We start from the raw sequence: 26,758 nt of genomic DNA, 5'->3' as shown, positions 1-26,758 counted from the left end.
GCAGGCATTACTAAGCAATCACAAAAAACTTTTCCACTGAGCATATGCAGCCTCAAAATTCTTTTCTCAGCATTTGATGCAGTCACTACCAACCATATAGAGCTGGCAAGTAATGTACCCCTATTTGTATACTTGATTTCATACATCAAAGAGGTTGCATGATCCACTCTTTTGAAATATCAAGTCTATTTAACAGACATTTATTTAGCACTTACTATGTGTCTGGTCATGGAGTTATAGTAAGCTATCACTCTATCAGGTGTACCACAAGTCCAAATGAACAACTGCTAAATAGGGATATGCATTACAACAGAGAAGGGAAGTGTCATAGAATTAAAAGAAAGGGGGATTTTTTTTGTCCTACTTGTTAGCTCCTCTATGCGGAGTGACAAGAATAAAGCTAGCAAACTGTAAAGCTCAAAAACTATTAATTGAATGAGAATGTATGTGGTTAGCATCTACTTTGTGCCTCCTGTATCTACTCTGTTCATTTGATATTGTTTTCATTTCAAGAATGATGCATAGTAGGTGGAAAAGTTGGGGGATATCCAAAGGAGGATCAGCATAAATGCTGAATCTCAAAGGATAAGACCATTTCTGTCAGAGAGAAGAAGGAAGAAATTCATGCTTAGGCAGAAGAAGTGACCTAAGCAAATACAAAGTATGAAAGTTCACAGCCTAACAGTGCTTTACATTTTTGCAGATTTGGAATATATGCCTAGCCAGATCACCTCCTAAGCTTGGACAGACAGATTAGAAACAATGCCTGCGGCCAAGTGGAACCAAGCTAGGTCAAAGAAAGTGATGAAAGATGCCAAGGAGAGAAGCAGAAGCTGTTCTTCGTTGTTTTTGGACTTGACCACTGCTATTTTTCCCAGCAGTCACCGCTGCTTGCCTGATCATTAGCACCCGAACATCTTGTTTGTTTCTACCAGACTGAAGTAATACACAATTATGCAAATTATCTTAACTCCAAGTAAGGAATCACAGGCCAGTCAATAATGTTGATGTAGTATGAAAGGGCAGCTCCTCCTGGAAGAAATAACACAAAGAGCCGATCATAAGCAAACATTTTGAAGCCTGCAGAGGACTGGTCCCTGCAGCGCAATCTATTATCATATTTCCACATAATTAGTTTGTTTTCCACTTGAAATCAAAAAACGATTCGACATTGCCTTCCCTGCCTCAGGATGGAAGAGCATCCAGTGGAATTCTCCTGCGAAGGTTTATATGGTGAATAATTAGTGAGAATTAATCTGTGGGAATTAAAGTTTGGAATATTGTAGAACTCATGAATAGTGCATGGGGCAATTGGGCGGAGGGAAAGAAGAGCAGCACTTCGTGGTAGACAATCACAGATGACTGCTGGCAATCCGTTTTTTAATCAGTGCTGTGTGAGCTACAGGGTTGGATATGGCTACAGTCTGTGGAGAAATACTGTCAAATTTTTACAGGCAGGACAAAGAAACATTTCCAGAGATGCTTATCTCTGAGCTCATTTTGGTAGTTTTTACTTGGAAGAGATGCCCTGGAATCAGAGGGATTTTCTCCAACTGATGCTGATGGCATTAACTACTTTCATCCTTGCAACTGAACAAATTTTATTACCTTTGTCTTTGATTTTCTTGTCCCCATTTTACTGATGAGAAAACTGGGGTCACCATCTTCTAAGTGACCCTTCTGAGGCACTGAGATCAGAAGGCAAGTCTTCCTGATTACAAAAGCCAATAGCTACAGGGTAAAATTCTAGCATGAGCTGGAATCAGACTGGTGGAGTTTTAAATTTTTAATCCATCTAAGTATCAGTTTCCTCAACTGAAAAGTGATAAGATGACATTACATATTTTATAAAGTTTTCTGAGGGCTACGTGAAAGAGTACATACAAAGCCTTCACATAGGATCTGCACACAGTAAGGACACACTAAATTATATTTACATGAAAAATTAATATAAATCCATTCTCCCAGATTACTCTGACACTCAAATATATAAGCATCTCATTACGCTTTGGGAATAATTACCTCAAATGATTTCAGGATCAAGTTTTAACATCCTTTCTCCTATATCCCTATGGTGGCAGTTTTCCCAAGCATCTGTTTACCTGAAAATAAACTTAAATGGAAAATTTGCAAGCGATCAGGGTTAATGTCTCCAATTATTAAGTGACTGGAAAAATGGTACAGCAGGAACACACAGCAGGGGAGCATTTTTTAGATGTAGAAAGCAAAGCATTTTTTGTAATTATAGAATGGTTTTATTTTCCAAGGCTGTAGCACACTTGAGCAATAGTTGCCTATGATTACTAGAAGAATATGGTCACCAGAGCTCAAAATACAGTAAGAATAAAGGAAGCAGAACACATGTCCAAAGAAACAAACAATTTATTTTTCCCCAATTATAAATGTAAAACTTGATATAGAAGAAAAGTACGTGAAAGTAAAAGAAAAAGCTCACCATAACCTTGAAGATCTTTCCTGTTAATGTTTTTGACATTTTGTGTGTTTTCTGCCAATTTTTTTTTCTGGGCATAATTTTCCATAATTGTTGTCATACTGTATCTGCAATTTAAATTTTCACTTTCACTTAAAATAGTAAGATAAGCATTTTACAAATGTTCTAATAACATGAGCATTTTAAAAAAAATAACGCACAATCAATATACAGAATGATAATTACTCTTAAAACAAGGAATTGTTTTCCGATTCAAAGATCACCTTTTGTTTCTTTCTCAGAGAGAGTGGTTTCCAATCCAAATGCACATTTGCTTCTCAGGCATCTGTTGGATTTGGAAGAGGTTTCCAGATTGAGTTGAGAAATGGTCATTACAGTTAAGCTGCAACTTCAATCTTGAAAATGAATGAATGGATCCAGTCCAGTCCTTTGGCTGGGACCCAGTCTTTAAAATCCAGCAGAACAATGAATATGTGGCTTCGCAGCCAGCTGGTATCAGACTTGGGCAGGGAGAGTGTCAAAATATTAGTGACTTTTTTACATTTGTCAAAGCTGAGGCCAATACAAGAAATGCAGACAGCTTGCAAATGTGGGTTGTGCACCAAAGGGTTTTTGTGTGTGTGTTTTTTTTCAGTCTTGCCCACTGGATGTCAACATTTCCTTGCTTTCTGATTATTTCTGCAGCAAAGACAGAGTGAAATATCTTTTACTTTGAATATAAAAACCACTATAGATTTATCATCAACACATCAACCACTAATTTATTGTACTGGGGCAATGTACTCAACTGGAATAAAGGGGCCATCAGCATTTCCATGGCAATTCTTCCTTTTCTTTCCTTGGTTTATAACTCATCTGCTTACTCAGTTGTTCCTGAACCTGGCAGGCAAGGTCTCAGTGGGAGAATAAATATATTTATACAAAATGTTTAAGAAAGGCTGCCCACATTGAGTTAGAAAAATAAGCATATGCTAGTGCTGTCTGGCACTCTCTTTGCAATTCCTGTATCTTTCCAAAAGGAAAAAAAACTCTACAACAGAACATTTTATTTTATTTTTAAAGAAACATTGTTGGCAGCCAATGTGCAATATGGGCTTGATGGGATTTTTTTTCTCCTCTTTATCTTTTCGTTTGCCTTTTTCAAAGAAAACTATATGGAACAACAAGCTAATTGCTTCCAGAATAAAATTAATCAATTATTAACAGGCGAATGTAGCTGAGGTTTCACTTTGTCCGTCTCTTTTCCATATTCCTTGGATGAAAGTAGATGATTTCATGCACATGACAATTCAGGGTTCTATGCACCTGGTGAGAGAAAGAGTATAGAGCAGCCCTGTGTCTGGTATCTAGGATTCATTTAAGCAGTGTTTCATCCCTTCCCCATTTTCGCTGCATCAAGTAAATGAAGAAGTCAGAGCCTATAGAACTACTAACAATGACAACAAAAAAAATGCGTAATATTTCCACAATATTTATACCTTATGAGGCACTTGCATAGTCATTAGGTCATTCAAGCATCACAGTATCCTAGTGAGCTAGTTGTTATTATAATTATTCTCATTTTGCTGAGAAAACTGAAGGTCTGAAGAGTTAAGTAACTTGTCCAAAGATGCAGCATTTTGAATGACTGACCAGACACAAGAAAAACAATCATAATGGTGATATTTGATAATACTGAACTTTACCTGAGCCCTGTGCTCCTGGAAAACAGTAAAAGTTAAGACATTCCCCTATCCTAATACGTTCTCCAAGAATAGCTTACTGCAAAGAACTACTCTTCTGCACATCACTTAAAAAAGACCTGTGAATGACTCCTTTGTTTGCCTTTGACAAGGCCGTACACACATCCTCCAAATTCCCACTCTTTGTCTCATACATGATTAGTTTAACTGTTTCTTTCCACTCACCAACCTGGACAAAATGCCTACCAATTTGATTTGATCCAACTATATTCAAGTGTCTCACCTTCCCCCACGTCTCTTTTCTTTGATCCTCTGCTGAGCATTGGAACTTGGAGCAACCTCTCCTTACTACTCTCTCCTGAAAATCAACTGAACTGGGGAAACAAGGGAAGGGATATCAACTGTCTCATCATGCCACCCCCTTACCCATTTTCCACGCCCCACACCAGTTCTTTCTAGCCTTGTTTATTCCTTCCCATAAAGAACAAAAAAGCTCTTCTCTGCCTGACATTTGAGATGGAGATCTTAGGTTCATTAATCTATTGCAATAGTCTTTTTTATTGTAATATTTTTAAAATCAAATCTCCCTTTACTTAAGTCCAGATTTGTTTTTATTTGATATGTTAGCAATAATGATTGTTAACATATGTGTAGTCCTTAGAATTAATAAGCATTTTGACAAGAATCATAACCTCAATTTGTATAGTGCTAAATGCTTCCCCATTAATTATCATTTCAAAATGATTCTTTATCATCCAGAAGACAATTAATACCCCTTTTTAAAAATAAAGTCGCTGATGATGAGAAATAAAGTGACTTATCCAAAGTCACAGAGTCTAGGGTATTGAAGTAAAATGGACAATTCTGACCAAGAACATAAGCCTTCTTTTTCCTGGTTTACTATTCTTTCACTCACCACGTGAACATAGGCCAGGCCAGGTTTATACTCACTTGAAAAAGGTCAGTATTTTGTAGATTCACAATATAGGCAATGAAGTTTACTCTGTGGAACTCTTTGCTTACACAGGCCCCTTTCAAAACCTAATTTTGATTAATACACTAATTTTTTTTTTCTTAGATAGTCCCCTACCAACTGTATAATCTTCAAGTGCCACAAAACCTGGGTCTACTCCTGAGAAGAATGCCAATATGTTGTGTTTTCAGAAGCATACTCACATAGCTCTACTCACAAAAATCACTTTTTCCAGATAGTGTAATGCCAAAATTTTCACAAAGACAGTTTTTTGTTGACTGTTTCTCAACATTTGTTCTGCGTCATGCTAAATTTATTAGATATTAGCAGACGATCCACAAAAAAGAGAATTGGCAGTCAAACCAAGGAGAATCAATAAGCAAAGGCTTTTTAAAAATCTGTAGGACTCCTTGGGTCTTTTAATATGTTAACCAGTATAGTGATTCTCAAGAATTATTTTCAAATAGACCATCTTCTTGTACTAACCTTCCCAAGAGCAAACCTAAGAAATGCTGGATTAAGGAATTTAGTCTCTGAGGAACCTCTGTTTAAAAGGAAATACACAGTACAGAGCCATAAAATAAGCTAATAAAAGCCTTTTTGACTTTAGGGTAAGTCAATCTATCAGGCGAATTCTAGATTCTTAGCAAGACCCGAATGCAAAGAAGAGCAGAGAAAGATCCATTTTGATAAGTAGCCAATAAGCAGTTTGGACGCAGATGATGCCTTGATGAGCAGGCCAGGTAAAACCCCCAGTGTGTGGAAGCATTTTGTCTAGAATAAGAAACAAGCCCAAGAAGACACAGGGCACTTGAGAAATAAAAGCTCTCCAAAACAAAAAGAAAGAGGTGAGAGTTCAGCAGGCATGGATTTTACCCACTCGGGTGAAGGGCATCAACTAGTACATATGCAAAATTTTTTAGAGAAAATACAGGTTTTTTTCAACTTCTATTTTTGAATCAGAGGGTGCATATGCAGATTTGTTATGAAGGTATATTGAGTGATGTTGAGGTTTGGAGTACAAATTAATCCATCACCCAGGTAGTAAAATGTGTTGTTTCTCAACTATTGCCCTCCTCCCTCTCTCCTCTCTCTAATGTCCTCAGTGCCTGCTGTTCCCATCTGTATGTCCATATGTACCATTGTTTTGCTCCCACTTACTAGGGAGAACAAAGGGTATTTGGTTTTCTGTTTCTGCATTAGTTCACTCAGGGTAATGGCCTCCAGCTATATCCACGTTGCTGTAAAAGACACGATTTCATTCTTCTTTATGGCTGCATAGTAGTCCATGATATATATGTACCACGTTTTCCTTATCCAATTCACAGTTGATAGGAAACTGAATTGATTCCATGGCTTTGCTATTGTGTTGTTTTAAAAATTATCATTTGCTTCTTTATAAAGCAGCTGTAGTTTGGGAAAAGAGCACCTGATATAAAGTCCAACAGGTATAATTTTTAATACCAGCTCTCCTATTTCTAGGTGTATGAAATGGAACAAGGCTCTTTGTCATCATTAGCCTCAGTTTCACCATTTGATTGAAGAGACAATAGTACTTACCTCAACAGATGTTTTTAATTCTGTGGGATGCTTCCTGAGAAAGAGCAAGTTCAGAAACTAACATATGATAGAGCACTAAAAGTATATATGTTGGATCTGAACTGTAACTCTGGGAGGTAGATATTTTTATTACTTCCATTTCATAGAAGAGGAAAGAGAGGCTCAGAAAAGTAATGTTGAATTCTTTGTTTGACGTTTCTCAGCTAGAAAGCCCAAGAGCAGAGGCTCAAATCCTGACTACTGATTTTAAATCTTCTCTTCCTTCCACATGCCATGTGCTTCTTTTCATAAGTTTTCCTTTGGTCACGCCTAAAGAAAGAATTGTGAAATAACCAGAAGGTGCCTGAGGATGTGATTTGGATCCCTTCAGAGAAAGGATCAAAACTGGTCATTCAGCAGGTGAGAAATCTGCAAGGTAAAGCCCCCACTCCTAGGACCTTAGCAGCAAACACCCCATGGTCTGGCTCCTACCTGCTTCTCCAGATGCTTTCCTGCCACTTCATCATCTTGTTATTTGAGCTCCAATGATACTACACTTCTGCTTCCCAGAATATACCTGCTCTTTTGCATTCCACTTGGCTTGTTCATGCTGCCTAAACCTGACTTTCTTCTCCCTACCATTTCTTACCAAGATAATTATTACTTTTCTGTCATGGCTCAGTTTAGCTGATGCCTCCTGCAAGCTTCCTCTGACATTCCTAGACCAGGTTTAAGGAACTCCCTCTTTGTTTACATAGCAACCTGCCCAAACATCTACTATGGCACTGAACGCACTGAAGTACAGGTTTTAGTTTATATGTCTCCCCATCTACATAGCTGCTTCTTGTGGAAGCGTTGCTGCAAGAAACAGAAGCCTATCGAATTCTCTTAAGACCTCATTGAAATCTAAAAGCAAAAATGAAAAATCAGGTCTCAAGAAGGTCAAAAATAAAGGCTTCCCAGAGACCAGAGCAACACAGATGGACATCTGTTTTCTACCATTTACTCAACTCAGGGGCCAGCTCCCTTATCCTTTATTCCTTTAACTCAAACTTTTGAGAAATAGAAACTAACTGCACTGGGTCAGATGTCTACCTATGAACCAACAGCTGTGTCCAGAAGAGGGGATAGACTATTATGAACACGGACATCTGACATCTGACCCATGCCCTCATCAAGAATATGCGGCATTTCCGTGAAGTAGTGTGCAGGCTGGACAGGGCCTCTGATCACGTAACCTAGAATCGGAAAGCTGAAAAATAGGGACAGTCTCTTAGCCATCTCTATATTCTCATTGGCTGGCACACTGAGAGAACATCGTAGGCAGCCTGAAAATATAAAAAATGAGAGTGATGACTTTTACCATTTAGAGAGCCGGCAGCACTCCGTGAGTCCAGCTCCCTTCTCTCCAAATAGATGAGACCTTGAGTTAGGAGAGATTAATTTCATTTGGCCATCAGGCAGGAGTGCTCACTCGGCAATTTTTAAATACAAATCCAATTGTGGATTGCTCACAAAGTAATTTTGCTTATTTTCTTCTTTTTTTTTTTTTGAAAGAATTGACTAGGATGCAATCCCAAAGGATAATGACCACCACCAGTTATATTAAAATGTCAGATATAAAGTACAAGTAATTATCTGCCCTTCAAGAAAATCTTGATGTATGGACCCCAAAAGTCATTATACAGTCCATTCATCAACATTTATTCAATACCCACCATGTATACAATATTGTACGAAATGCACAGGAAGCTTGCAAAGGAAAGTGAAAACCAGCTTCTCCTCTTAGAAAGTATAGAAATTTCTGCTCTGGAATTGGTTGTTTGTGACCAGGGAACAGATTACAGTTAACCAATTCACACTGTAGTCACATAGTATATTTTGCTAAATGTTTGAAAGGGTAGGGAGATTTAGCTCAAAGAATAAAAGATTAAAGAGAAAAGCAGTATTCAATCAACAAATACTTATTAAACAAGAATATGTACTACTTATTGTTCTAGGTACTTGGTGTATTCCTGTGGCCCTTGTATTCTTTTGCAGAAAGTCAGATAATAAACAATCAAATAAACATGATAATTTCATAATAATGTTTATGGTGATAAGAGCTACATGGAAACTTGAAGAAGATGCTGCAATAAAAACAATATATTGCTTTAAGGTATAATAAGTCCTCACTTAACATTGTTGATAGGTTCTTGGAAATGGCAACGTTAAGTGAAGTGATGTACTGTATGCCACAGGAACCTAACTCTTTGTAAAACTGGGTTTTGTTATACAGTAAGCTGTCTCACTTAAAATCACAGTTTCCAAGAACACTACTGACGATGTTAAGCGAGGATTTACTGTAGCTGCTTTAGATAGGGTAGTCAGCAATGGATGCTCCGAGCTGACTCCTGCATAAAGAGGAACTAGCCATGAAGAAGTTTCTACGCTCAACAGCAAGTGCAAAGTCCCCAGTAAGTGAATGAGCTTAGTTTTCATGGATCAGAAACTTTTGAGTTTGAGTTTCATGCAGCTAGGATGAATTACTGAGTAGAAAAGTGATAAGGATGGATTCACAGAATTAGGCATTTGTCAGCCCATGTAGTTTACAGAACACAGTACCAAGTTTGTATTTTTCTTAAAAGTAATGAAACATCATTGAAGGGCTTTAAGTAACAAAATGGCTTGACATAATTTTAGGAAGGTCACTATGACTATCTTGGGGAGAATAGATTGTGGATTGTAGGGTTTCAAAAATCCAAGCAAGGACAAGATCTGGATGTCTCATAATAGTCCAGGAGAGACATAATGGTGTCTTGACCTAATGTGGTGATGGGGAGAGGTTTACAGAATCAGGATATATTTCAGACTTACATGTGGATAGGATATGAGGGGAGGAGAAAAAAGCATGGAAACATTTTAGAATATGAGCTTAAACAACTGAATAGGGAGTGGTGCCATTAATGACAATGGAGATGATTTTAGTGGGGAAATCAAAAATTTGTGTTGAGGCAGGAAAAGTTTGAGATGCCAAGTGGAAACGCCAAGTGACAGCTCCGATAAAAGCCAAGGTCAAGTTATTGACATGTAGATGTATGTAAAGCCAAGAAAATGATAACTATCTTCAAATGCTCACTGCAAGAGAAATTAGATATATTTGTAGTTGCTTGTGGCAATGATACCCAGACATTGGTTGCTTGATAAAGCATTTTGAAATTGTAGATGTCCTGGTTTCATTCCAAGCTTTTATGACAGTAGATTTGGGGGTTTTATTCATGGTTCAGTAAGTTTTGTGTGTGTCTGTGTGTCTGTGTGTGTGTGTGTGTGTGTGTGTGTGTGTGTGAGAGAGAGAGAGACAGAGAGAGAGAGAGAGACAGAATCACTGTTTTACAGGGAAGATTCAGGATAAGTTAATAAAGTTAATATCCTCTGACCCTTTGGTGAGAATTGAAGGAGCAATTTTAGAATCCCTGCATTAATAGCAGAGAGCTTGAACTAAAATATATTTTGGATACCATTTCTTTGTCCTGGTTCTCCAGCTTAAAACACTGTTTTGGCAATTACTCTGCAACTTATTCTATAGCATGCATGTCCACTCCCAGATACTCTGTATCCCTTTTGTACACCTTTTCCATAGGCAACATGATAGATTTATTCAAGAGTCCTAATGTGGAGTTAGCAAACTCTGTCAAAAGGATCAGAGAGTAAATATTTTAGCTTTATGGGATGTATGGTCTTGTCACAACTATTCAACTGTGCTCTTGTAGTGGAGGAAAAAAGGCAATAAGTAAATGAATGAGCATGGCTATGTTCCAATAAAACTTTATTTAAAAGATAAGGCATGAACAAAGATTTGGCCTGCCGGCCATAGTTGCCAACCCCAGATCTAATGTATGGTGCTGGGTATAAGAAAAGTGCCTAGCAGTAGCCCTTATGTACAGATGATCTCTAAAGCCTGGATTTAGTTCCAGCACTGTGCCAATGTTCTTGAACAAGTACATATTTTCTATGATTTTGACAACACAAAATAAGAAAGCAGGATTAGATAGGCAAGTTCAAAATGAGGATGAAAGCTGATATTGCTCTTTCTGTATATTATGAGCTGTGGATTACCACCGGATTAGAAAAAAAGTTTGAAACTTTGAGGTGATGTACTACTTAGACATGGTGCTCCTTAGTCAGGAGACTCAGGCAAGCTACTTAGCTTTTTTTTTTTTTTTTAATTTATTTATTATTATTATACTTTAAGTTGTAGGGTACATGTGCATAACGTGCAGGTTTGTTACATATGTATACTTGTGCCATGTTGGTGTGCTGCACCCATCAACTCGTCATTTACATCAGGTATAACTCCCAATGCCATCCCTCCCCCCTACACCCTCTCCATGATAGGCCCCGGTGTGTGATGTTCCCCTTCCTGAGTCCAAGTGATCTCATTGTTCAGTTCCCACCTATGAGTGAGAACATGCGGTGTTTGGTTTTCTGTTCTTGTGATAGTTTGCTGAGAATGATGGTTTCCAGCTGCATCCATGTCCCTACAAAGGACACAAACTCATCCTTTTTTATGGCTGCATAGTATTCCATGGTGTATATGTGCCACATTTTCTTAATCCAATCTGTCACTGATGGACATTTGGGTTGATTCCAAGTCTTTGCTATTGTGAATAGTGCTGCAATAAACATACGTGTGCATGTGTCTTTATAGCAGCATAATTTATAATCCTTTGGGTATATACCCAGTAATGGGATGGCTGGGTCATATGGTACATCTAGTTCTAGATCCTTGAGGAATCGCCATACTGTTTTCCATAATGGTTGAACTAGTTTACAATCCCACCAACAGTGTAAAAGTGTTCCTATTTCTCCACATCCTCTCCAGCACCTGTTGTTTCCTGACTTTTTAATGATCGCCATTCTAACTGGTGTGAGATGGTATCTCATTGTGGTTTTGATTTGCATTTCTCTGATGGCCAGTGATGATGAGCATTTTTTCATGTGTCTGTTGGCTGTATGAATGTCTTCTTTTGAGAAATGTCTGTTCATATCCTTTGCCCACTTTTTGATGGGGTTGTTTGTTTTTTTCTTGTAAATTTGTTTGAGTGCTTTGTAGGTTCTGGATATTAGCCCTTTGTCAGATGAGTAGATTGCAAAAATTTTCTCCCATTCTGTAGGTTGCCTGTTCACTCTGATGGTAGTTTCTTTTGCTGTGCAGAAGCTCTTTAGTTTAATGAGATCCCATTTGTCAATTTTGGCTTTTGCTGCTGATGCTTTTGGTGTTTTAGACATGAAGTCTTTGCCAATGCCTATGTCCTGAATGGTACTACCTAGGTTTTCCTCTAGGATTTTTATGGTATTAGGTCTAACATTTAAGTCTCTAATCCATCTTGAATTAATTTTCGTATAAGGAGTAAGGAAAGGATCCAGTTTCAGCTTTCTACTTATGGCTAGCCAATTTTCCCAGCACCATTTATTAAATAGGGAATCCTTTCCCCATTTCTTGTTTCTCTCAGGTTTGTCAAAGATCAGATGGCTGTAGATGTGTGGTATTATTTCTGAGGACTCTGTTCTGTTCCATTGGTCTATATCTCTGTTTTGGTACCAGTACCATGCTGTTTTGGTTACTGTAGCCTTGTAGTATAGTTTGAAGTCAGGTAGCGTGATGCCTCCAGCTTTGTTCTTCTGACTTAGGATTGTCTTGGAGAGGCGGGCTCCTTTTTGGTTCCATATGAACTTTAAAGCAGTTTTTTCCAATTCTGTGAAGAAACTCATTGGTAGCTTGATGGGGATGGCATTGAATCTATAAATTACCTTGGGCAGTATGGCCATTTTCACGATATTGATTCTTCCTATCCATGAGCATGGTATGTTCTTCCATTTGTTTGTGTCCTCTTTTATTTCACTGAGCAGTGGTTTGTAGTTCTCCTTGAAGAGGTCCTTTACATCCCTTGTAAGTTGGATTCCTAGGTATTTTATTCTCTTTGAAGCAATTGTGAATGGAAGTTCATTCCTGATTTGGCTCTCTGTTTGTCTGTTACTGGTGTATAAGAATGCTTGTGATTTTTGCACATTAATTTTGTATCCTGAGACTTTGCTGAAGTTGCTTATCAGCTTTAGGAGATTTTGGGCTGAGACAATGGGGTTTTCTAAATATACAATCATGTCATCTGCAAACAGGGACAGTTTGACTTCTTCTTTTCCTAACTGAATACCCTTGATTTCTTTCTCTTGCCTAATTGTCCTAGCCAGAAATTCCAACACTATGTTGAATAGGAGTGCTGAGAGAGGGCATCCCTGTCTTGTGCCAGTTTTCAAAGGGAATTTTTCCAGTTTTTGCCCATTCAGTATGATATTGGCTGTGGGTTTGTCATAAATAGCTGTTATTATTTTGAGGTACGTTCCATCAATACCGAATTTATTGAGCGTTTTTAGCATGAAGGGCTGTTGAATTTTGTCAAAAGCCTTTTCTGCATCTATTGAGATAATCATGTGGTTCTTGTCTTTGGTTCTGTTTATATGCTGGATTATGTTTATTGATTTGCGAATGTTGAACCAGCCTTGCATCCCAGGGATGAAGCCCACTTGATCATGGTGGATAAGCTTTTTGATGTGTTGCTGAATCCGGTTTGCCAGTATTTTATTGAGGATTTTTGCATCGATGTTCATCAGGGCTATTGGTCTAAAATTCTCTTTTTTTGTTGTGTCTCTGCCAGGCTTTGGTATCAGGATGATGTTGGCCTCATAAAATGAGTTAGGAAGGATTCCCTCTTTTTCTATTGATTGGAATAGTTTCAGAAGGAATGGTACCAACTCCTCCTTGTACCTCTGGTAGAATTCAGCTGTGAATCCATCTGGTCCTGGACTTTTTTTGGTTGGTAGGCTATTAATTACTGCCTCAATTTCAGCGCCTGCTATTGGTCTATTCAGGGATTCAACTTCTTCCTGGTTTAGTCTTGGAAGAGTGTAAGTGTCCAGGAAATTATCCATTTCTTCTAGATTTTCCAGTTTATTTGCGTAGAGGTGTTTATAGTATTCTCTGATGGTAGTTTGTATTTCTGTGGGGTCGGTGGTGATATCCCCTTTATCATTTTTAATTGCGTCGATTTGATTCTTCTCTCTTTTCTTCTTTATTAGTCTTGCTAACGGTCTGTCAATTTTGTTGATCTTTTCAAAAAACCAACTCCTGGATTCATTGATTTTTTGGAGGGTTTTTTGTGTCTCTATCTCCTTCAGTTCTGCTCTGATCTTAGTTATTTCTTGCCTTCTGCTAGCTTTCGAATGTGTTTGCTCTTGCTTCTCTAGTTCTTTTAATTGCGATGTTAGAGTGTCAATTTTAGATCTTTCCTGCTTTCTCTTGTGGGCATTTAGTGCTATAAATTTCCCTCTACACACTGCTTTAAATGTGTCCCAGAGATTCTGGTATGTTGTATCTTTGTTCTCATTGGTTTCAAAGAACATCTTTATTTCTGCCTTCATTTCGTTATGTACCCAGTAGTCATTCAGGAGCAGGTTGTTCAGTTTCCATGTAGTTGAGCGGTTTTGATTGAGTTTCTTAGTCCTGAGTTCTAGTTTGATTGCACTGTGGTCTGAGAGACAGTTTGTTATAATTTCTGTTCTTGTACATTTGCTGAGGAGTGCTTTACTTCCAATTACGTGGTCGATTTTGGAGTAAGTACGATGTGGTGCTGAGAAGAATGTATATTCTGTTGATTTGGGGTGGAGAGTTCTATAGATGTCTATTAGGTCTGCTTGCTGCAGAGATGAGTTCAATTCCTGGATATCCTTGTTAACTTTCTGTCTCGTTGATCTGTCTAATGTTGACAGTGGAGTGTTGAAGTCTCCCATTATTATTGTATGGGAGTCTAAGTCTCTTTGTAAGTCTCTAAGGACTTGCTTGATGAATCTGGGTGCTCCTGTATTGGGTGCATATATATTTAGGATAGTTAGCTCTTCCTGTTGAATTGATCCCTTTACCATTATGTAATGGCCTTCTTTGTCTCTTTTGATCTTTGATGGTTTAAAGTCTGTTTTATCAGAGACTAGTATTGCAACCCCCGCTTTTTTTTGTTCTCCATTTGCTTGGTAAATCTTCCTCCATCCCTTTATTTTGAGCCTATGTATGTCTCTGCATGTGAGATGGGTCTCCTGAATACAGCAGACTGATGGGTCTTGACTCTTTATCCAGTTTGCCAGTCTGTGTCTTTTAATTGGAGCATTTAGTCCATTTACATTTAAGGTTAAGATTGTTATGTGTGAACTTGATCCTGCCATTATGATATTAACGGGTTATTTTGCTTGTTAGTTGATGCAGTTTCTTCCTAGCCTCGATGGTCTTTACATTTTGGCATGTTTTTGCAATGGCTGGTACCGGTTGTTCCTTTCCATGTTTAGTGCTTCCTTCAGGGTCTCTTGTAAGGCAGGCCTAGTGGTGACAAAATCTCTAAGCATTTGCTTATCTGTAAAGGATTTTATTTCTCCTTCACTTATGAAACTTAGTTTGGCTGGATATGAAATTCTGGGTTGAAAATTCTTTTCTTTAGGAATGTTGAATATTGGCCCCCACTCTCTTCTGGCTTGGAGAGTTTCTGCCGAGAGATCTGCTGTTAGTCTGATGGGCTTCCCTTTGTGGGTAACCCGACCTTTCTCTCTGGCTGCCCTTAAGATTTTTTCCTTCATTTCAACTTTGGTGAATCTGGCAATTATGTGTCTTGGAGTTGTTCTTCTCGAGGAGTATCTTTGTGGCATTCTCTGTATTTCCTGGATTTGAATGTTGGCCTGCCCTACTAGGTTGGGGAAGTTCTCCTGCATGATATCCTGAAGAGTGTTTTCCAACTTGGTTCCATTTTCCCCCTCACTTTCAGGCACCCCAATCAGACGTAGATTTGGTCTTTTTACATAATCCCATACTTCTTGCAGGCTTTGTTCATTTCTTTTTCTTCTTTTTTCTTTTGGTTTCTCTTCTCGCTTCATTTCATTCATTTGATCCTCAATCGTGGATACTCTTTCTTCCAGTTGATCGAGTCGGTTACTGAAGCTTATGCATTTGTCACGTATTTCTCGTGTCATGGTTTTCATCTCTTTCATTTCGTTTATGACCTTCTCTGCATTAATTACTCTAGCCATCAATTCTTCCACGTTTTTTTTCAAGATTTTTAGTTTCTTTGTGCTGGGTACGTAATTCCTCCTTTAGCTCTGAGAAATTTGATGGACTGAAGCCTTCTTCTCTCATCTCGTCAAAGTCATTCTCCGTCCAGCTTTGATCCGTTGCTGGCGATGAGCTGCGCTCCTTTGCCGGGGGAGATGCGCTCTTATTTTTGGAATTTCCAGCTTTTCTACCCTGCTTTTTCCCCATCTTTGTGGTTTTATCTGCCTCTGGTCTTTGATGATGGTGATGTACTGATGGGGTTTTGGTGTAGGTGTCCTTCCTGTTTGATTGTTTTCCTTCTAACAGTCAGGACCCTCAGCTGTAGGTCTGTTGGACATTGCTTGAGGTCCACTCCAGACCCTGTTTGCCTGGGTATCAGCGGCAGAGGCTGCAGAAGATAGAATATTTCTGAACAGCGAGTGTACCTGTCTGATTCTTGCTTTGGAAGCTTCCTCTCAGGGGTGTACTCCACCCTGTGAGGTGTGGGGTGTCAGACTGCCCCTAGTGGGGGATGTCTCCCAGTTAGGCTACTCAGGGGTCAGGGACCCACTTGAGCAGGGAGTCTGTCCCTTCTCAGATCTCAACCTCCGTGTTGGGAGATCCACTGCTCTCTTCAAAGATGTCAGACAGAGTCATTTGCGTCTGCAGAGGTTTCTGCTACGTTTGTTACTGTTTACTGTGCCCTGTCCCCAGAGGTGGAGTCTACAGAGACAGGCAGGTTTCCTTGAGCTGCTGTGAGCTCCACCCAGTTCGAGCTTCCCAGCAGCCTTGTTTACCTACTTAAGCCTCAGCAATGGCGGGCGCCCCTCCCCCAGCCTCGCTGCTGACTTGCCGGTAGATCACAGACTGCTGTGCTAGCAATGAGGGAGGCTCCGTGGGTGTGGGACCCTCCCGGCCAGGTGTGGCATATGATCTCCTGGTGTGCCTGTTTGCTTAAAGCGCAGTATTGGGGTGGGAGTTACCCCATTTTCCAGGTGTTGTGTGTCTCAGTTCCCCTGGCTAGGAAAAGGGATTCCCTTCCCCCTTGTGCTTCCCAGGTGAGGCAATGTCTCGCCCTGCTTCAGCTCTCGCTGGTCGGGCTGCAGCAGCTGACCAGCACCGATCCTCCGGCACTCCCCAGTGAGATGAACCCAGTACCTCAGTTGAAAATGCAGAAATCACCGGTCTTCTGTGTCGCTCGCGCTGGGAGTTGGAGACTGGAGCTGTTCCTATTCGGCCATCTTGCTCTGCCCTCCGCTACTTAGCTTTTTTAAGTCCAAGTATTTTTTTCCGTTAAGTCTACATAATAATAGGACATATCTTACTGGCTTCTTGTGTTGATAAATGATATAATAAGTGAAAGACACAGCACAGTCCCTAACAGAGCAAATACTCTAAAGTCTCAATTAGATGCAGATACAATTGTACATTTAAATACGGAAGGATATAATTATTGGTATATGAAGGGACATAGAAACAAATGTAGACATGGATGAATGGTGAAATCATAAGCTAGCTCCTGGCCACTGGAAGTGTTCAAGTGGAGACTGAAGAGTCATTATTTACAAAAGAAGCAAGTTGTACCAAGAAATGTTCTGAGTTTCTGATTTTAAATTTGCAACCCAATGACAGAGTCAGGATGCTTATGCACTGTTGGGTACTTTCAATGAAGTTTTCATGTCAGGGCTAGGTTGGATATTTTGCATCTTATGGAGGCAACACTCTGCAGCAAGAAGCATATGGACTTTAGCGTCAAACACACAGGAGCTTGAACTTTCAGTTCTACTATTCTACTATCTGTTGGCAGTAAGCCTATTGATTCACCTCTTTTAATTATCCAGATGAAGTCAATATCCCTAAAAGGACTAAAACAGGTAATAAAGCAACTGACACATGGTAGACAATGACACTTTCCTTCCCAGCATTTTTTTTTTATTCTGAATATCCCCTGTACAGTCCTTGTGTCACTCTAAATAAGGTTCTCACCTTAAGCTTTCCTCTTAATCCTTCCATTTTCTTCATCAGGAGCAAAATTAAGTTTCTATCAAGTGCTCACTGACATTACCCTGGCATCTGAACTACCCGATGTGACATACAGAAAACTTTAATGTGTAGACATGCTAATCAGAAGGGAAATGTCAAATCTGCATACATTTCAAATGACCCAACAATATTTACCTTAGAGCTACGTCTCCTATTTTTCTGACAATTGCCTCATTGAGGAAGTGACTCATGCAGCATACCAAGCCCCATTCCATCTGAGAACTTTACCTCCGACTGGTTTGAAAGCATCAAAAAGATGAATGTCACTGCCTTGCAGTTAGTAAGGAGGCTAATTTGATTTGACAAATGATGTTGATTTTGAAGGGGTCACTAATCATTAGAACTGCCGAGGACAAAGAGTGCCTTGCAGCTGGATAAAAATTGAATACTTAAACAGTTTGTTATGCAAATTTACTTTCTACCTGTCGGGAGTGTGTGAAGTACAGGGTTAGAGAGCTGGTGGTAAGGCCATCCCTAGGCTGATGACTTCTCTGCACAGTCTGTCCTCACCACCCAGAGGTCTAGTGGCCCAAAGCCCTTGGATCTGCAGCTCTTGCTCACCCAGGTGGAGGGTGAGGTGAGCAGCACAGCTCCACAAGGAGTTCAGAGCCTCCACTTCTCAATCTCTCACAATCCCTTCTCCATGGCCACCAAAAAAAGGAAGAGTGAACTGAGTTCAGTTCACCCAAAATGCCAGCTTCCAGATTAGCAAATAACCCCTCATGGCCCCAAAAGAGAGAGATCTGGAGCTTTATGAAGGCTACACTGACATCCTCAAGGAACCTCAGCATTTTGAAGCAACAGGACCTCCTTCTTGTCTCTAGTATCTACAGAAAAGCCTTTGTCTCCGTAGCTACTCATTCTCCATTTTAATTAGAGGCTTTATTTTGTTTTGTTTGTTTTGTTTTGAAGTTTTATTGTAAGTTCAGGGGTACATGCGCAGGCTTGTTATATAGGTAAACTTGTGTCATGGGGGTTTGTTGTACAGATTATTTCATCACCTGGGTATTAAGCCTAGTACTCATTGGTTATTTTTCCTTATCCTTTTCCTCCTTCCACCCTCCACCCTCAGGTAGGCCTCAGTGTGTGTCGTTTCCCTCTATATGTCCATGTGTTCTCATCATTTAGCTCCTGCTTATAATTGAGAACATGTGGTATTTGGTTTTCTGTTCCTGCATTAGTTTGCTGAGGATAATGGCCTCCAGCTCCATCTATGTCTCTGCAAAGGACATGATCTCATTTCTTTTTATGGCTGCATAGTGTTCCATCAACATCCATCATTCCAACTGATCATTAGAGAAATTCAAATCAAAACCAAAATGAGATACCATCTCACATCAGACAGAAAGGCTATTATTAAAAAGTCAAAAAATAACAGAAGCTGGTAAGGTTGTGGAGAAAGAGGAATGTTTATACACTGTTGGTAGGCATGTAAATTACTGTAACCATTGTAGAAGACAGGGTGGCAATTCCTCAAAGACCTAAAAACAAAAATACCATTTGAGCCAGCAATCCCGTTACTGGGTATATATCCAAAGGAATGTAAATCATTCTCTAACAAAGACTCATGCCTGCGTATATTCATCGCAACACTATACACAATAGCAAAAGCATGGAATCAACCTACATTCCCATCAATGATAGACTGGATAAAGAAAATGTGGTTTCTTTTGTTTTTAATCAAAAGTATCCTCAAGGACATTTGCTTCCTCACATATGCCCCACACAGTGACTGCCCTTTAGTACTCGCTCACTGAGAAAGTCCTCTGTCTTTTTTGGTCACACTGCAACCCTCTGTCTAGTCTGTACTCTCTGTGACATGAGGGCAACATTCTGCCCCTTTTCATTAGGATTTTCTCAAACATTGCCATGAAAATGAAAGGTTTGACCCTGAAGCCTGAACTTAGGTTTCCTCACACTGGGCAATATTCCTGTAACATTGCATTGAGCATTTCCATATCTGCAGTAGGGCAGAGGTAACACATGTTAATCTCACTTTCCATATTGTGTTTCCTACACTCAATTTATGGTCATGGAATTGGTTGTGGAGGGCCTTCCGAGCCATTGTGAGAAATGTGGCACTACCCTGAGTGAGATAGGAAGTCAAGGGAGAGTTCTGAGCAGTTTCTTATTTTAAAGCTTGTGGACAACAATTTCCTCAGAGGGCCATGGTAAAATAATGTATGTAAAGCACACAGCACAAGGCCTGTTACGTAATTAGTACATAATAAATGTGCGCTACTGCCTTTATGAACATTAAATTCATAGCCACTTTACCTTGGCCTTTTTATTTTATTTTACTTTTTCTTTTGGTGTAAGGGAGAGTACATAATAAATTGAGCAAACGTCCTTGCTCTTGTAAGATTGATATATACTTCTGAATAGTCTACCAAAAATCTAACAGTTCTAGACTACACATGCTTTTAGCAACTGAACCAAAGCCAGATTCTTGTTTTTAATATCTTCATGCTGGGAGCTAAAAGAACATCTTGTGACTAAAGGGAAGTTAAAGCCCAGTATGACTGGCCTTTGCCCATTAATTCAATTAACAAATGTATATGGAACACACCTATAAGGTACAATGGCTTTGAATCCAAAAGTCCTGTTCAAATGTCAGCACTGCTTTTTATGTCATGTGTGTCTGTGAACTTGTCACTAGATTTCTCCAGGTCTGTTTGCTTATCTTCAAAATGGCAACACTTTAAAAGAGACTTCGTTGTAGGAATTTAAAAGATAAAAGAACATAGTATCTCTCAGTAGGAAAGATCAAAGATCATACAATAATAATAATTTTTCAAGTGTGCCCATTATGTAGGCATCTCTAAACGAACAAATAAAATAAAATAATTTGAATCAAAGTTATGCTACCCTAAAAAGTTTAATTTTGACAATTCAATATCTGTTAGCATAATGACCCTGCTAATCCTTGCAAAAGATATAAACTTAAGTAATGTCTGGATCAGTTAGGGCATTTCAGGGCATGATCTCAGCTCAGCAAAGCATGCTGGGTAACACAAGAGGTAACTCGAGGTTATGACCTCAGGTCATGGAGCTGGTATCTAAACCAACCCATCCCACAAGCCCATACTTTTACTACTGCTAATCCTTACAACTATTATATAAACTGAATATCATTATCTCTATTTTACAGGTGAGAAAATTGAGGTTTACTAAGGTGAACTCATTTTTCCCATGTTTTCCAGTTGGAAAGTGGTAGGGCTAAGTGCTCATTTCATTTAATTTCAATGAGGATTTGTACTTGTATCAGTGCCTACTCTGATACTGTCCTAGATGCTCTAATTATAACAGTGAAGGAAAAGTCACCAAATTTTTGTTCAAGATTTGAACCCAGATCTGACCTACTCCAAAAACTCAATCTTTCCACCAAGCCCACTGCTTCACTGCATTGACGCTATACGGAGAGATAAACCTGACCCAATTCAGTAAGTTATGATGTTCCCATTATGCCATTTTTATTCCCTTTATGATTTAATCAGAACATTTGCTTAAATTAAAATATAGCTTAGTCACGCATCTGATCTTCTTTCCCCTAACATTTTTTTCTTTTCATGGAGCTGTCAGTTTTGCAAACTGGCTTGATTTATACAGATATTTTATACAGAAATAAATTGAATTAACAATTTAAAATGCAGAACAGAAAAGGCTGCCAGTGTGCTAATAGCTCCATTTCCCTGATTAAGAGGGCTTTCTCTAAGATGGTATAAAGGACAGAGCCGTCTTTGGCCTAAAACTCATTTTGACAATGGTCTTAGAAGAAATAGATTCTAGAAGAACACTGCCTTGTCTCAGGAACAGACATCCACCCCAGATCCTGTGGCCAAAGTAATCTTCAAAAATATTACTTTGTATGTGTACTTTGGTCATAAGCTTTTGCGGTTTTTTACACTTACAGATAGAGAAAAAAAAAAATCCCTAAATCCTAAGGTTGTCATTCAAAGTCACAAATTTTTCCCTAACTTCTTTAGTCTTATTCCCTCCCTCCTCCTGCCACCTCCCTGAGTCCTCAGGAGCAGCAGATGGGAGTTTGATGCGCCACTCTGTTATAGATTAGAGGTGCTACCTTAGCCGAGTCACCTAACCTCTCAGAGTTTCAGTTCCATCTTTATTCTTTAAAAGGAGACAGTAAAATTTGTCCTCTACTCCTCTTAGATCTGAGGAGAGGCTTCAATGAGGCAAAAGATTTTGTAAATTGTAAAGTACAATCAATCAGCCACCTTACAGGATCTGCACAACCCATAATTATCTATGCCTTTTTCCATACACATTTCTCTTCCAAGGCATTTCTGCCTTTCTGCAACTCACACACACCCTCTTCCCCCATCTATATAAATAAGAGCTTGTCTTTCTTCAGGGCCCAGCTTGAGCCTGATCTCCTAAAAGAAGTCAGTTGTCCTAACTGTCCTAGCCCTCAAGAATCTCCTTCCCCAGTGACTTGTCATGGTTTCTCTCATTTGGCACTCGGCCTTGACTGCCTTTATGTCCTCATTCCTCAGTATCTCAACAGTTAGCCTGTAAACCCTTATGAGTGAGTCTCTTAGTACATTTTGGGCTGCTATGACAGAATACTCAAATCTGGATCATTGATAAAGAGCAGATTTTTATTTCCCTATAGTTCTAGAGTTTGGGAAGCCCAGGATGAAGGTGTCAGCATCTGGGCAGGGCCATGTTGCTGTTTCCTCACAGATTGGAAAGCTGAAGGGCAAGAGAGGGTGTGAACACTCCCACAAGCCCTTTTTATAGCAGTGTTAATCCATTCTTGTGGGCTCGACCTAAACACCTCCCCAAACACTTTCCAACATTGTTTCATTGGGGATTAAGTTTCCAGTACAGGAATTTCAGGGGGCACATTCAGACCATAAAAAGGAGAGATTTCATTTTACACTAATTTATATTAATATATAACACTAAGATTCAGATTCAACTAGCATTTATTGAATGCCCACTGTGTGCCTACTCTGTGTCAAGGGCAATCATAGATGCATTCTCATTTGCTGACTCCTGTACCTCTCATAAGAAACTCGTTACTATTCTTCACATTTTACACAAGTAGAGACAGAGGTTCAGAGGAGTTAACTCTTCATTGTCCAACCTCTCACAGGTAGTAAGTGGCAGGGCTGAAAACTTATTTCAGTACGGATTTCAAAGCCCATGTTCTTTCCACCAAATTATGCCATCTTCTTTATTAAGTGTCGACTGATCCTAATTGTATGATGGTAGGTAACTGGGGCATCAAATGGGGTCTCTAGTAGCTCAGAGCACTAACCATCTGGACCTGATTATAATTGACCATACGGATTCATATCTGACTATTCATCCTATAAATGTATGTCTCTACAGCTTTTATTTTTTACATAGTTAAGCACATAAAAAGCAAGAAGCACAATGTAGAATAAAGTGTATAATTCAAACCTTAAATGCCCTTCTTATTATCAGTATAATTTTGGTTACTTTTACATCCTTGCATCCCAGTTCCATCAAATGAAAAATGAGAATACCATTACCAACCTTACAGGGTAGTGTGAGGATTAATTGAGATGTATAAACTGAAATCTACAGTTGTTATATTAATTGTGGGACATGCATAGGAATCATGTCCAGTAATAGCTTTCTAATTCTAACTTTGTGCTTATATCAATATCAGGTGAATATTCTTCATAAAATCTCTGAATAGAGAATATTCTAGGCAATAAGAGGGCACAAAAAATTTTTATAGAGACAAAAGTGGTAAGAGCTACTTATGAAAAAACAAACTCTTAGAAGAAATCTTTAAAGATTTTTAAAAACTTGCATTCTATTCTGCTTTCTGTTACTAGAAGATTTACAATATAGGTTTATATGTTGTCTAGGAGGCTATAGAGGCCATTCTTCAATAGGTAAAATTTACTTACATATTTAACATTACTAAGTACACATGACTAAGTATGCCATTGGCAGAAGGGGTGGAAAAGACAGGAGAAGGAGAAGTCATAAAGATAAGTGATATATTCTCTCTGCCATCAAAGTAACTCATATTTTAATGATGTGGCCAGCCATGTAGAGTACTTAGAAAGGAAAGGAGTCCTGTGAACTTGGAGAGGAAGAAACTTTCCACTTACAAACACAACATGGGACCAGCACCAAAAAGAAATGTTTCCATTACAACACATGGATAAATTGCTCTACAATTTTATATTTATCTGCTTCAATTTTTTAACAATTTATATCAAACTCCCATAGATATAACCCATAGGGGCAGAGTAAATCCAGTTCCAATAGAAATACAGAGACCAGACTTGTCTACTTGACCTCTGTATTAGTCTGTTAGGGCTGCCATAACAGAATTCCACTGACTGAGTGGCTTAAACAACAGAAATTTGTTTTCTCACAGTTCTGAAGCTTGAAAGTCCAAGATCAAGGTGTCAGCAGGGTTGGTTTCTGGGGAGGTCTCTCTCCATGGCTTGTGTGTGACTGCCTTCTCTCTGTCTTCACATGGCCTTTCCTCTGTGGGCTCACATGCCGGGTGCCTGGTGCCTCTTCCTCTTCTCATAAGGACACCAGTCCTAATAAATTAGAGTTGTCACAAACCTGTGACCTCATTTAACCTAAATTACTCCTTAAAGGCCCTATCTCCAAATACAGTCACATTGGAAGTTAGGGCTTCAACATACGAATTTGGAGAGGACACAGTTCAGTCCAGGAGAGCCTCCTCCTTACCTCTCACATGCTCTATAAGGTGTTTTTCAGAATCCCTAAGAATCTACTGGGGAAAAAAAAAACCACATGAAAATCGCTAGTCCATATCATTAGTAATAACTTTCTCAAATCATATCAAATCTCATAATGGAATGACCATTGTTTCTCATTGGTTTGCGTTTCTTTCTTCTTACTAAATCTGAGTCAGAGATGAAGACAGAGAAGTTAGGACATACAAACTTGGATCAGTAAGAGATCACTGACTTAACAAAATGTACCCACTTTGAAGAACATTTTCTCTGGAGTTGGCTGGACTGACCAGGTCCTCACAGCTTTCAGACTCTATGACGTTGAGCTTTTCCACACTGTCTGCAATACCCAAAAAATGTCCTGTGTACATAGAAAGAGGTGCGAATGAGTTCATTTCACCTTCCTTTCTAGGAGTGTAGGTCAAACCTCTTTATTGACTGCAAAGAAACGTATTTTTTGACTTACTCTTAGCATTATCCACTAAAATAAGACGTTACAGAAAAAAGATGCTCAGTCTTGGTGAAATGTCCATTTCCAAGTACACATATACCTTCACAAGACCTCTCTTTCAATCTCTCTCCACACCCCTTCCGCTGTCTGTCTCTCTCTCTCTCAAACACACACACACACACACACACACACACACACACACACAGAGCTAGAGTCTAAGGTAATATTCAACACATTTAGGAAAAATCTGGCTAATAAGGAACTCTCTAAGGAGACTACTCAGCTAGTTTTCACCTACTCTGGCCATGATAATTTGGACTATTCAGTTAGTCTTTACACAAAATAATACTTGAAAATTATTTTTCCCAGAATTTACCAAAATAATAATATGATTTGTTATAGAAATGAGAGTGGGGTGGGGGGTACTCCAGGCAGAAGGCAAAACGTGAACAAAGGCAAGGAAATAGGAAACATAGTATGTGCACAAAGAACAAGTTTTAACTTAGAAAGAATTGAGGATGACAAAAGGGAAATATTGATTTTTTAACATTTGCTTTGAAAGAAAGAATAGAGTCAGATCATTAGGGGCCTGGAGGCTAGGGTAGGCAGTTTGACTAATTTTTTTCTAAGTGCCAGAGAATGATGGAATGTTTTGAGCAAAAGCAGTATGCCTGGAACTCTGCTATAGGAAAATTAACACAGTGGGTATGTGTGGCATTAATCAAAGGAGGAAGAAAAAGTTGAGGAAATCACCCAGAACTCTAATGGAAAATGTGACATAAGAGTTAGAAAAGCAGGAAGCAGCAAAGTGTCAGTGGAACCACAACACTGTGAATTTTAACATTAACATTTTCCACCTATTTATTAGAGAACTGCAAGGTCTCTAGTACAAAGCAGTTTATCATTTTGTTGAGAAATGGACCCGAATCATGTACTCTGTAAGACAGATATACAGAAATGAACGCTGCAATCTGGTAAGTGAGCCTAGCTAAATGCCCAGTAACCATATCTTAACACAATGTACTCCACATCCTCACATACACAGAGGCAGTAGGAGTTAGTAGACAAATCTTGACCCAGGAACTATGCAGAACAAAAACACAATGACTCCCACTCAGCTGTGCTGGGGACATCAGGGGCTGATCTGAACAAAATAAATATCCCACAATCACAGACAGCTTCACACAAGGCAAAAGAGCTGATTGCTGCCACCAGGTGATTCAAGAAGTTCTAAAGTGCGCCATTCTAAAAATCTTTTTCCTAACAAGGAAGGCCCTTGTGAAAATCCAAATCCATACCAAAGGCAGGATATTACTTATAAATGACACTAACAGGATAGGGCTGCACCTGGGCAATGTTTTGCTCAAGACAGCCTGTGGCACTACATCAGGGAAAGAAATCCCAACTAATCTAGGTCGATAGTCTCATCAAGAAATGGCCAGTTACACATTTAAAGATGGGGGTTATATTTGAATGTAGTTGTATTTGAATGTAGTGTCCAGTGTAGCTCGGAAAAAGTTATTTTTTTTCAAATACCACAAATGATGTTAGTATATCAGAGACTCATTTCCATGTCTGTTGATCTCCCTTTTTCCATTCCTTAACTCTCAGTCTTTCATGTCTATGTACTTTGGATGGCCCTTGTAAACAGTATTTATCTTAAGTTTGTATATATAGCCACCCTCATAATCTTTGTCTTTCAAAAGAGGAGTTTAGTTTATTTACATTTACCATAAAAATTATTTATTTCAGTTTATTACTATGATGTTACTGTGTACTTTCTATTTGACAGG

This window comes from Macaca nemestrina, chromosome 1 (genome assembly GCF_043159975.1).
Source record: "Macaca nemestrina isolate mMacNem1 chromosome 1, mMacNem.hap1, whole genome shotgun sequence".
NCBI classification, from domain to species: domain Eukaryota; kingdom Metazoa; phylum Chordata; class Mammalia; order Primates; family Cercopithecidae; genus Macaca; species Macaca nemestrina.
Note: the sequence above shows the minus strand (reverse complement) of the source record.